Raw genomic sequence first — 11092 nt, 5'->3', positions numbered from 1 at the left:
CCCCAAAGGTGGTGGAAAATGACCAAGCTAAGATCCTGTGGGACTTCCAGATCCAGACAGACAGGATGGTAATAGCGAACCAACCGGACATTGTGGTGGTGGATAAAGAACAGAGGAAAGACGTTGTGGTGGATGTAGCAATACCAAGTGATTACAACATCAGGAAAAAGGAGCACGAGAAACTGGATAAATACCAGACCCTCAGGGAGGAACTGGAAAAGGCCTGGAAGGTGAAGACCACAGTGGTGCCTGTGGTCATCGGGGCCCTCGGGGCAGTCACCCCCAAACTGGAGCAGTAGCTAAAACAGATCCTAGGAACAACATCACACATCTCAGTCCAGAAATGTGCAGTTCTAGGCACAGCCAAGATACTGGAGGAGAACCTCAAGCTCCCAGGCCTCTGGTAGAGGACCCGAGCTCAGAGGATGTAAGAAACCACTCACGGAGGGTGAGAAGGGAATTTTTTTTATATATATATATTTTTTTGTTTGTTTTTTGTTTAAAGCAGGGCTGCAAGCATCTCTTTTGCTCTTAACATTTCACTAGCAGGGCAGATTTATTTCTAAAGGATAGGTTTATAATAGATAGGTTTATAGTTTATGCATTTAAACCTGGCGCCTCTGCGCTTTGCCTCGAGCGCTGCCACTCTTTACTGCTTTACAAATTCAAAGATAAGTTTGTCAGTTTCCCTAAAGAGATGGCGTTTGATAAAGAGTTGCTCCCACAATCACAAAGTATCTGTGACGTCACGTGTTTGCTTGGAGACAGCAGTATGGCATCTTGTCTGGATCTTATCATAACAACATAAGTTCCCCAAATCTATTAAAACATGCTCTTTTTGTTCTCTCTTTAATGTATTTATGTTATGTAATGGTGATGTATTGTCTCAATGTTTTTAATTCCCTGGCGGACATTATACCACAATGCATGCTGCGTTTATACTTTTAGGTATTCTGTATCTCAATAAAGATCTATTTTAAAAAAACAAAAAAACAAGTTCCATGTTAAGACCATCATGTTTTTGATTGATTATTTTTTATTAATGCATTAACTTTGTGTGACCAGCAGGTGGAGATATTTCTAAAAAAGTAACAAGACACACCAGAACACAGATTTAACAGTGTACAATACTTTATTAAACAATTATCTAAAAGTTCTTTTTAAAACACTTCTTTTAAAATCCAAGGCATCGGGCTCACTACTTGGTCGCCGGAACCAAAGAAAAAGGGAACACACAAGATGAGGTTGTTCCAAGAAAACAAGCAAACCATGCAAATGCAGCAAAATAAAGCAAGAAAACAAACGAACATGCAACACAAAAGAAACAGCACTCAACAGAAACAAATGAATACTTCAACAAACGGTAAAAGAAAATACTTCAAATGATGGAACAAGTTGTCGTCGTCTCTCCAAGTGCCCTTCTATGGGGGCCAGAGGAGTAATGCCCCGCCCACCAGCCTGCCCAATCCACAACAGGCTCAGCGGAGAGCGGCCAGAACAAACAGTGATAAAACAAAGCAGCAGAGCGTCCAAAGCACTGCAGCTCCCAACACTCAGTTGCCTGAAACAGAAAACCCATTAATGCTAAGTACAAAATAAACATAATCCAAAAACTAAAGGACAGGTAGCTTACCCAGGGGTGGAGACACAGCCTACACCAGGAGGGAGCAGATCAGCAGGCGAAGACTAGGCAGAAGCCACACACCACCACAACCTCCAGCCGCGGCCGGCAACGCCAGCAGAGCCGCACTGCGGAAACGCACGACAGGTGTAGCACCCAACAAAACCAACCACGATCCCAGCCCCGGATAGCAGAAAAATGGCACTTACAACATCAGACGAGCTCATCAAACACCGCCAACATGTAGCCGCCAATTGTGCAGACAGTGGAGGAAACAAGGGCACACACACACCTCGCAGCGACTTACCCAGCTTTAAAGGCATCTGCCCCGCCCACCAATCAGTGGCGCGCCTCTCGCCACACCCGACGCAAAGCGTGGGGGAGGGTGAAACACCATCCCACCACATTCGTTTGCGCAAGAGTATCAACTTATGCTTAACGTAAGTTTATTTATTTGGTTATTGCGGTACGACTGTTCAGTACAGAGGTGCTCAAGTCCAGTCCTTGAGAGCTGCTATCCTGCAACTTTCAGATGCTTCCCTGCGCCAATTAACACACCTGAATAAAATGAAAGGCTGGTTAGCAGGTCTGTTGGAGTAAAGATTCATCAAAAAGTTGCAGGACGGTGGCTCTCGAGGACTGGATGTGAGCACTGTTGGTTTATTATTTTTGTTAGCAGCTAAAGCTAGCCAAGCAGGTGTAGCACGGGGTGTCGGGTGGTTAAATGAGCATTAAAACTGTCAGAAAGGCCGTTTGAGTTAACATTATTTAGCTGCGGAGTCGTTTTCCTGAAGTTTTCGGCTATAGACGGCATAATGGAGAGAGTGGCTGTGGTTTGATCTATGCGATCAAAGCTAAGCCAAAATGTTTTTGTCTCTATAAATAATAATAATAAACAATGACATATTGGCTGACTCTTTTTTTCTTCATTAGTATGTCATGTGGTGACTGAAGCCTGTTATGACTTCAACACATTTTTTCTGACAGGTTGGCAGAAGAAATCATCTCCAGAATGTTTCTATAAGCTGACTAATTTTTATTATGCCTAATGTCTGACTTGTGTTCATGGTAATTATTTCTGACATTTTTATGCTTTATGTTGTTTGTGGTGAAAAATGCTCTCCAGGGTAAACTGGGTGGACAAAGTATTTTGGTGGGTCTGGTTAGTTTTGCTCACACTTCTCTTTAAAATGTTTATTTATTATCCTAATGTGTCTGCTATTTATTCTGTTGTTCCTCCAGGCTGGGAAAACCAGGCATTCTTCTGTTGGTTCATGTGCTTCGTCCTACATCCAAAGGCCACAAGAAGAATCCGAAACAGCTTGTGCCAAACTGTGGACTATGGTTTCAGATATGCGCAGGTATGTGGTTATTCTAATGATCCTACTTCTTTATAGAAGCACTTTCTCATTGGCTTTGTTTGATATCTGAATGTAGCTGTGCTGCTAAATATATTTAATAATTTTTATTATTCGTCTTTTTATCATTATATCAAAGATGCAAGCCAGTGTTGAAGCCTTCCTCGTTGCCGTGCAACCAAGACAGCCCTTCCTCCTGCATGTTGGTGAAAACAAAAGCAGCCCCAAAGACACTTCACCATCAGTGATCACAATATCATCCAAGGTAGCTTTTGATTAACTTTGAAAGCACACTTCTCCTTCAGTGCAAAGTACCATGAATTCCTCTACAACTTCTGTAAATTAATTCAGCCTACAGTTTTCAACATTGATGCGACTTGCACAACATTTGAGGAGTTTAAGATCCTTGCTTTTACTTTACCTAGCAGAGTGGACACTATTTATTATGATGATCATTTAAATACATACTGTAGCAATGAGAGGATTTGTTTTATGTTCTTCCAATTAAGGACTTGGTTTATTACAGTCTTTGTGGCAAGCAGTTTTCTGCATTGTCAGCATTGAAGGCCATATTGTCTTTGAGAAGGTCCAGCCAACATTCCAGACAGGACAGTGTTGTCCATCTTTTTCGTCTTCAGCTTCCAATGAGGCAGCCAAGACTTTGGTTCATTCAACAGTAAAACCATTCCTATAATTTTTTTTTACAATGACATGGGTTTTAAAGCAAGTTATGATTAACATTTGGCAAAGGTGATGTTTTCTCTTTACGTAATTAAAAACAGCTTTATTTATATATTGTACCAGCTGTATTCATAATGCCACACTATTTATATTCTCAGGAATTTTCCCATGTTTGATTTAGTTTTTTAGTCGCTTCATTGGGATTAACCAGAAAGGGGCACAAAAGCCGGTCATGGGAAGATGGTATCCAAAAAGACTGGAAAGACCATTCAAAAGAAAAAGTGACAGTCAATGTTCAGGTTTCTACCCTCATCAAAAACCTGATGGACTTTGAGTGGCATCTCATTCAGGTTAGTTTTTGTCCTTTTCTTTTCTTTGAAATATTTCTATTTCTGTTTTTATTCCAGTGTTGGTGAAACTATATATTGACATTGAAGGCCTAATTTATGCCAGTTCTCTGAGGAATGGTTTTGTGTTATTCGTTTTGAATGTTTCAAAATACTGGAAATATATGTGGTTTGAGGCATAGTGGTGCCTTTAAATAAAAATTCTGTTCTGATGGTTACTTATCACATCCTCTTCTGTGTTATATGAAGTTTTGATTATGCAGATTATGCATTTTAGAACCACACCAATTGTAGCACTTCTAAGAAGCTTACACTGGGTTAGGTATTAATGTTCTATCGTAAAACTACAACTGTACTTTAAAAAGTAGCATTACAGTTTTCTTTGCAGTAGCTTACTCATAAAGTGAATGCAGTAGTAAAACTAAATTTACAGTAAATATACTGGAACCTACAGACACCAGTATTTGAAGGTAAATTTACTTTCACCACTGTATTTTACGGTGGCCAACAGGTACAAATACCCAGCAAAAAGGAGAAAAAAACATTCAACAAAAAAGAGATGTTAACAAAAAATGCTGAAAACAGAAGGGATCCAGACCACTTTGGGGAGTCGAACAAAGAACAGCCGTGTCCGAAGTCAGGTTTTGCATCTTTGGGTCCTCGATGACCAGAAGAAAAAAAATTTTAGCTTTCAGCTAGCTGCTTAGCCTCTACAGTGACTTTATGTTGCTTGGTAACCGTGACAACGTGAATCACATAGCGGTGAAGAAAAAGAAAATGGACTAGTAGTAGCCTATGTTTTTTTCTCTCCTGATTTCTCTATTACTCTTCACCTTTTGTAAATAAAGGCTGTTACATATTTAAAAAAATCTTAGTCTATTCTAAAATGTTCAAACACGGATAGCACATTTACACAAGGAATGTAAGTAAAGTATCCCTTTTCAAATACTCTCCAAATCTCAGGTAAGACAATACAGTTTAATCAAACTATTGTGTTTAGTCTTAACTTTAATCAGTCAAACCGATTTGTTCAGGAATATATTAAATATTTGAGTGAACCAAAATATTACAACTAGATGTTACCTGACTTAATATCTGTGTTTAACTGTCATTTGGAAAAGCCCAAATGAGTCAGGTGTTCTCCCGTGGTATACTAAACCTGGACCAACTGGCAGCAGGCGAGAGGAGCTGGGTGTTAATACAGCGGGAGCAGACGTCTCCGGAAACGTCGGACAGATGCACTGATGAACCGAGCAGAAATATGAGATTTATACATCTACATTCTCACCTACAAACATTGTTTAAATCATGTGTGTCATGGCTGCTAAGCAACATAACACCGAGGTGGAGGCTAGACAGCTAGCTGAAGGCTACAGCTTCTCTGCCTTCGCAGGACCCCTCTTCCATAGAAGAGCCCATGAAAGAATAAGCTTGAAAGGATGCAGACCCTGAATTCGGACACAAAGCTCTAGTGGTCTGTAACACTTATTTTTATATAAGTTTTTGCATCTCTTTTTTCTCGTGTTTGCACCTGTCGGCACCTGTCATGTGGGTGGGGGATCAGGGTAGCGGGAGGTCCAGGATCGATGCTGATCTGACAGAACACCGGAAGAGCGGAGAGTTCAGTGTGTGTTAGCAGTGAAGCTATTCAGTTGAGTGTAACGATTTGTTAGAGGTGCAGCTGCAGCCTAAGGAATAGCAGCTTGTTGTTATTTCTAATAAACGCTGTTGGCGGTACTACATCTGCGGTGTGTTGGCGTCATTACAGCATTTACTTACAGTACACCAATTTAAAAGGTAATTGCAGGATTGAAAAGGTAAACGTCCAGTAAAATACTGGTATCTACAGACGGCAAAAAAAAAACCTGACGTCTGTAGCTACCAGTATTTTTTTTTTTATCGTTCTTTCAGAAAAACGGTATTTTACTGTTCTTTTAAAAAACGGTAAACTACTGGCAGCTACAGACGCCAGTAGTTCTTTTAAAAAACGGTAAAGTACTGGCAGCTACAGACGCCAGTATTTTACCGTTCTTTTAAAAAACGGTAAAGTACTGGCAGCTACAAACGCCAGAAGTTTACCGTTCTTTCACAGTATCTATACCAGGGGTGTCAAACTCCAGTTCTCGAGGGCCGGTGTCCTGCAACTTTTAGAAGTGCCTCTGCTGCACCACACCTGAATAGAATAATTAGGTCATTAGCAAGGCTCTGGAGAACTGAGGAGGTAATTAAGCCATTTGATTCAGGTGTTTTGTACCTGTGGCACATCTAAAAACTGCAGGACAGCGGCCCTTCAGGACTGGAGTTTGACACCCCTGCTCTATACCGTACTTGCATTGACTGTAAATTACTGTCAGGATTAATTACGGTATAGCTACTGTGCAGTTATAGTAAACTTCTGACATCTATAGCTGCCAGTATGTTACTGTAAATGTACAGGATTATTTCTTAGAGTGTAGCGAATTCAGAGGTGCGTTGTGGAGTGGTGAGAATGATTTATCTTTGTGAACGAACAATTACAGGTCCTTCTAAAAAAATTAGCATATTGTAATAAAGTTAATTATTTTCCATAATGTAATAATAAAAATTAAACTGTCATATATATTTTAGATTCATTGCACAACAACTGAAATATTTCAGGTCTTTTATTGTTTTAATACTGATGATTTTGGCATACAGCTCATAAAAACCCAAAATCCCTGTCTCAAAAAATTAGCATTTTTCATCTGACCAATAAAAGAAACGTGTTTTAATACCAAAAAAGTCAACCTTCAAATAATGGTTGTCGAGGAATCTGGTATGGGTATGTGAGATCTGTCCAGGTATACGCAGAAAAATGGAATAAAGGCCTGGGAAATAACAGTATAACCCTGATTAATGATTAAAAGATGATTATAAATGTTAAGTGATTATAAGATGATGATACTCATGCCAATGAAGCAATGTGTGATAATATACAGGCCAGTGAAGAAATGTTTGTAATGAATGATCAAAACATGTATTCTGTACCTTTAATCAAGTGAATATTATAATGATGTATGCTCTGTATTCTTAAATCCATTGATTCTACTACATTATGAAAGGCTAAAGGTTGTACTTTTGAGTTAACCAACAAATAACATGTATTATTAAAGATCATAAGAGTACTTTTCACTAAGCAGAAGGCTAGGGACAGAAGGGTGAGTCATCTAAATGGGGAAGGAAAACAAGGGTGCGGCAGAATTGGAAACAGATGGTCAACGGAAAAAACAGGAACTGCCCTGATGGAAAAGGGAACTGCCCCGATGAAGCGAGAGGCAGGGATGAGTCATTGGAAAACTTGAGAAAGAGTCCGGTACTTTCCACGGGCAGCCCTGCCCTTCATGACATCGGGTAATGACATAATGCGATGGGCAGGTTCCATGGAAACACAAGTGCATAAATACCGATGCACGAGTCAGAACGAGCGTACTTCGTTCGCAGCGCAGAAAGGGAGTCAGCAGAGGAAGCTGCCTAAAGATCTGCGGAGGATCACACCGAGGGACCGAGGGTAACTACTCCATGATTTCACGCTGCCTAAAAGGGACGAGTTCCACACGCCAACACCCCTGGTTCCAGATCCGACCGAATCCTCCGCCTCTACTCAACGCTCTCAACTCCGGTGCAGCTGACTTGGAAAAGAGACGGAGGTCTTTCAAAGACAAAGTGTCTGCACGTTCAATGGAAAGCGTGAGCCTTCTCTCCGCTTCTCTTCAGTAAAGAGGATTTTGCTCCGGCTGGACAAAGACTCTGACCAAGGACCGCAAAAGATTACAGCTGCCGAGATCAAAGACCATCGGGTATGAGGTGATCAGCTTCTCCCAAAGCCTCGCTCAGTGAATTTAGTGAAACAGGTTAGGAATGAGAATAAGGAAAGGAGGTGATTAATCCTAGTTGATTTCATTATATTTTTGCTTCTTTTATAACTCTTGGAAATTAATTTGTTGTTATATGCCCCTGCTAAAGCTTGCTTAATAAAATTATAATTCTAAAGATTCTAATGAGAATTGTGAACAGTGAGTTTAATTGTGTCAGTCTCGATTATTGTTGGTTCTCCTAAATATAGTAAAACAATATACATGATGCTAGAGACAGGGTGGCTTTGTGTTTTCCTCTGGTGAGTGTTAAAATAATGACCTTGGGACTTAACTCTGAGTCACTAAATTTAATCTAGCCGTTAACAAGTGCCGTTATTTTAGGAAAGGAGCTACCGTTAACAGGAGTGGTTGTAGGGGTTATGTCGTTGTGAGGGCTACTCAGCGGATTGCCCCTCAACTGTAAAAGGTCATAACTTCTGGATTGAAGGTAGTCAGAGCTAGACGAGTCCTTTCCGACCCCAGTTTAAACAGATAATTCTCCACAAACTATCGCTAAGGTAAGACCCGAGTTTCTGGGGGTTTTCCGGACCTGTTAGACAGAGAACTGGGCAGTAGTAAGTCCTAAGAGTTGTGAGGAGTGGGCGGGACTTACTATTGGTAGTAACAGACATGGCGTCCCTGGGTGGGCCCCACCCTAATGAGTAGGAGGGCCTTACTTTGACCAAGTCAGTAAAAACAGACGAGAGGGTCTGAATAGCTCACTTGGGAGACCAGCTCTTAGGGAATAGAGTTGGGAGCGACTGATGAGGCTTATCAGTCGCGACCCTTGCAGTAACTGTACAGCGTGCAGGCGAGGGAAAAGCTTCAGCTGAGGATGAACGATCGCATCCAGAAGGGAAGCCAGTAGCCAACCTAGCCTAGACCCATCCCTGCTCTAAGGTACCCTGAGAGGCTTTGGGGGATAGGCGACTCGGAGACAAAGACAACCATGGATGCTGCAACTGAAGCAGCAGGGCTCACACCAACGTCGAACATGGAGCTGGATACCAGCCCCGACGGAACCGAGAGGGAAGAACGACTTCGCCTCTCCCAAAGTGGGTTACGGCAACTTCCAGTGAGGCTGATACTGCTGGGCGACGGGTACAACACCTGGACGACACCAAACCAACAGATGCTCTGCGAGGCCCATCTAGCTGGAAACCCAAATGGATCGCGAATCTTGATGGAAGTGACATTGGAAAATCAACAGATCTACTTATGCCCCAAGCTCAAACACAACCACCGGCTGATGATCGCCCGGTGCCCGGTGAAAATCGTCAAGAGGACGGAAGTTCAAGAATGGCTGGAGTGGTTCGCCGGCCTCCTGGAAGAGTGGCCTGACGGCCAACTACGGATGATGGATAGCCCGTCTGAGAGGTACGACGGCATAGTAAAGCTGGTGGCATTGGCTGCCGGTGTGGATGGGATCCTGGTGAACCATTTGGCCCGACAAACGTCCCGCCACCCCGAGTACACGGACGTCCTGCAGAAGATCGGACTATACAAGAAAAAGAGAGAAGAGTACCAAGCAAGGGACCGTGTGGACTCGGAGGTGGCTGAACCTCCGTCACGGCAGGATAGCCGAAACCCGTCCCCTCAGCCGGGACTCCCCCTAGTAGATCTGACAGAGGACAGTGATGGAGAGATCCAGGGTGAACTCCCTGGGCCGTCGGGTAAGGGAGAGCCGAGCGGAACACCGGTTTGGGAGCACGAGATAGAGCAGTGGGATAAAATGATAAAGGAATGGTCCCTCTGGAGTGAACCAAAAAACAAGCCCCTGCCGCAGGCCCACAGCACGGAGAGAAAGGCACCAGCTTCACCGCCGCCACCATCAGGAGACAGCTCGGACGACGAGGAGAGCGACGCGGACAAGGGCAAAAGAGGGACTTATAGCCCCAAGAAAAAGACTCAGAAATCAAACACCCGGAAAAGGTCCCGAGAACTGCCCCCGCTGCCAAAGAAAGCACTCAACATCAGAATGCAGACTGGGCTCAAGGTGTATCAACTCGTCGGAGAACCTTGGGAAATCGAAGGTGATGGGCTGATCGTATTCACAGATGAGAGATACAAGGTCCACAACCGAAAGCTCAGGTCAGAACTTAAACTCCAGGCTGGGGACGATTACCAGAAGGATCTACACCGGCTGAGAACTACGGGCAGCAAAATGACGGATGGGGAAGTGGTCACATTGAATGGCTACAACCTAACCTATGGGGAGATTATCCTGGTCCCTATCGACGCTTACAAGAAGGGAAATAACCTCGAAGATTATCGGAAAAAGATGTGGCACGGCCTGGAGCGAGGCCTCATAACCGCCCACAACCGACGGATGAGAAGGGTCGTAGTGAGCGTGCAAGGACTAAGGTCACCGGATCTGCGGGGAGACACCGCTCAGTCGGTCGCGGAGAGAGGGGTGGTGTCCATAGTCGCAACTAACAGTCACTTCTTCTCTATCCATGAGGTGGTGGTAGTGGTTGACCCCTACCTACACCAACTTCAGACCGAGCAGGGCGTGCGGAAAGCGGCGGAAACGGAGAGGCAGTACCGCGCCGAACGTCAACCTGCGGAAACCAACGACCATCCCCAGGGGATCCCGAGGAGCGACCCCCCGGACGATACTCCGGTTGGACCAGCTAAAGTCATCAAGGCGGCGAAAGTAAGACTGAGAGCATATCCAGTCGAACCGGCAGACAGGGCAGCAGAATACATCCGGAAGCTCTCAATTGAACCAGAAGACGAAGGACAACAAAACTATGATGTGGACCGGCCAAAGGAGGGACCGCAGGCGAACGCGGAGGACGGAGTTACAAAACCAGCAAAGATTCAGCCGTTGAATGCCCCCTGGGGTACACCCCTTCGACAGTCGCAGTTCAGCGACATCAGCGACCCAGAGGAAGAGAGCGAGCACGAGAGCGCTTTCTCTGACCCAAAACTCCCCCTGGTCAACTACAAGCCACTCCGAACGGGCCAACATCGAGGAACGAAGAATGAAGTGGAGGTGTATGACATCGAGAGAACCTCCGAAAGACTGGCGAGAGACATAACCTGGGGCCCGGTTCAAGCCAAAGATGGGAGACGGGCGTATGTGCCGGAGGTCGACCAGACCGACTATCAGGTACCACCAGAATGGTCCGGCCGCCTGGAGGACCGAGTTACCCTCGGGGTCGAGGCGACCGTGGGAGAGTGGGCCAATATTCTGATGGCGCCCTCCCG

General features: G+C 44.1%; 1 long non-coding RNA gene across 1 annotated transcript; it reads right to left on the bottom strand.

The window, feature by feature from the left end:
• Positions 1-1113: 1113 nt before the first annotated feature.
• Positions 1114-2028, bottom strand: LOC145552032 (uncharacterized). The gene is made up of 2 exons (XR_014087969.1): positions 1634-2028; positions 1114-1561 (listed from the first exon to the last, which is right to left on the bottom strand). It is a non-coding gene; the product is annotated as an uncharacterized LOC145552032 (long non-coding RNA).
• Between the last annotated feature and the right edge of the window lie 9064 nt (positions 2029-11092).

The sequence above is a fragment of the Poecilia reticulata genome, chromosome 6 (genome assembly GCF_904066995.2).
Source record: "Poecilia reticulata chromosome 6, P_reticulata-male-v2, whole genome shotgun sequence".
Taxonomy (NCBI): domain Eukaryota; kingdom Metazoa; phylum Chordata; class Actinopteri; order Cyprinodontiformes; family Poeciliidae; genus Poecilia; species Poecilia reticulata.
Note: the sequence above shows the minus strand (reverse complement) of the source record. Positions and strands in the feature narration are given on the sequence as shown.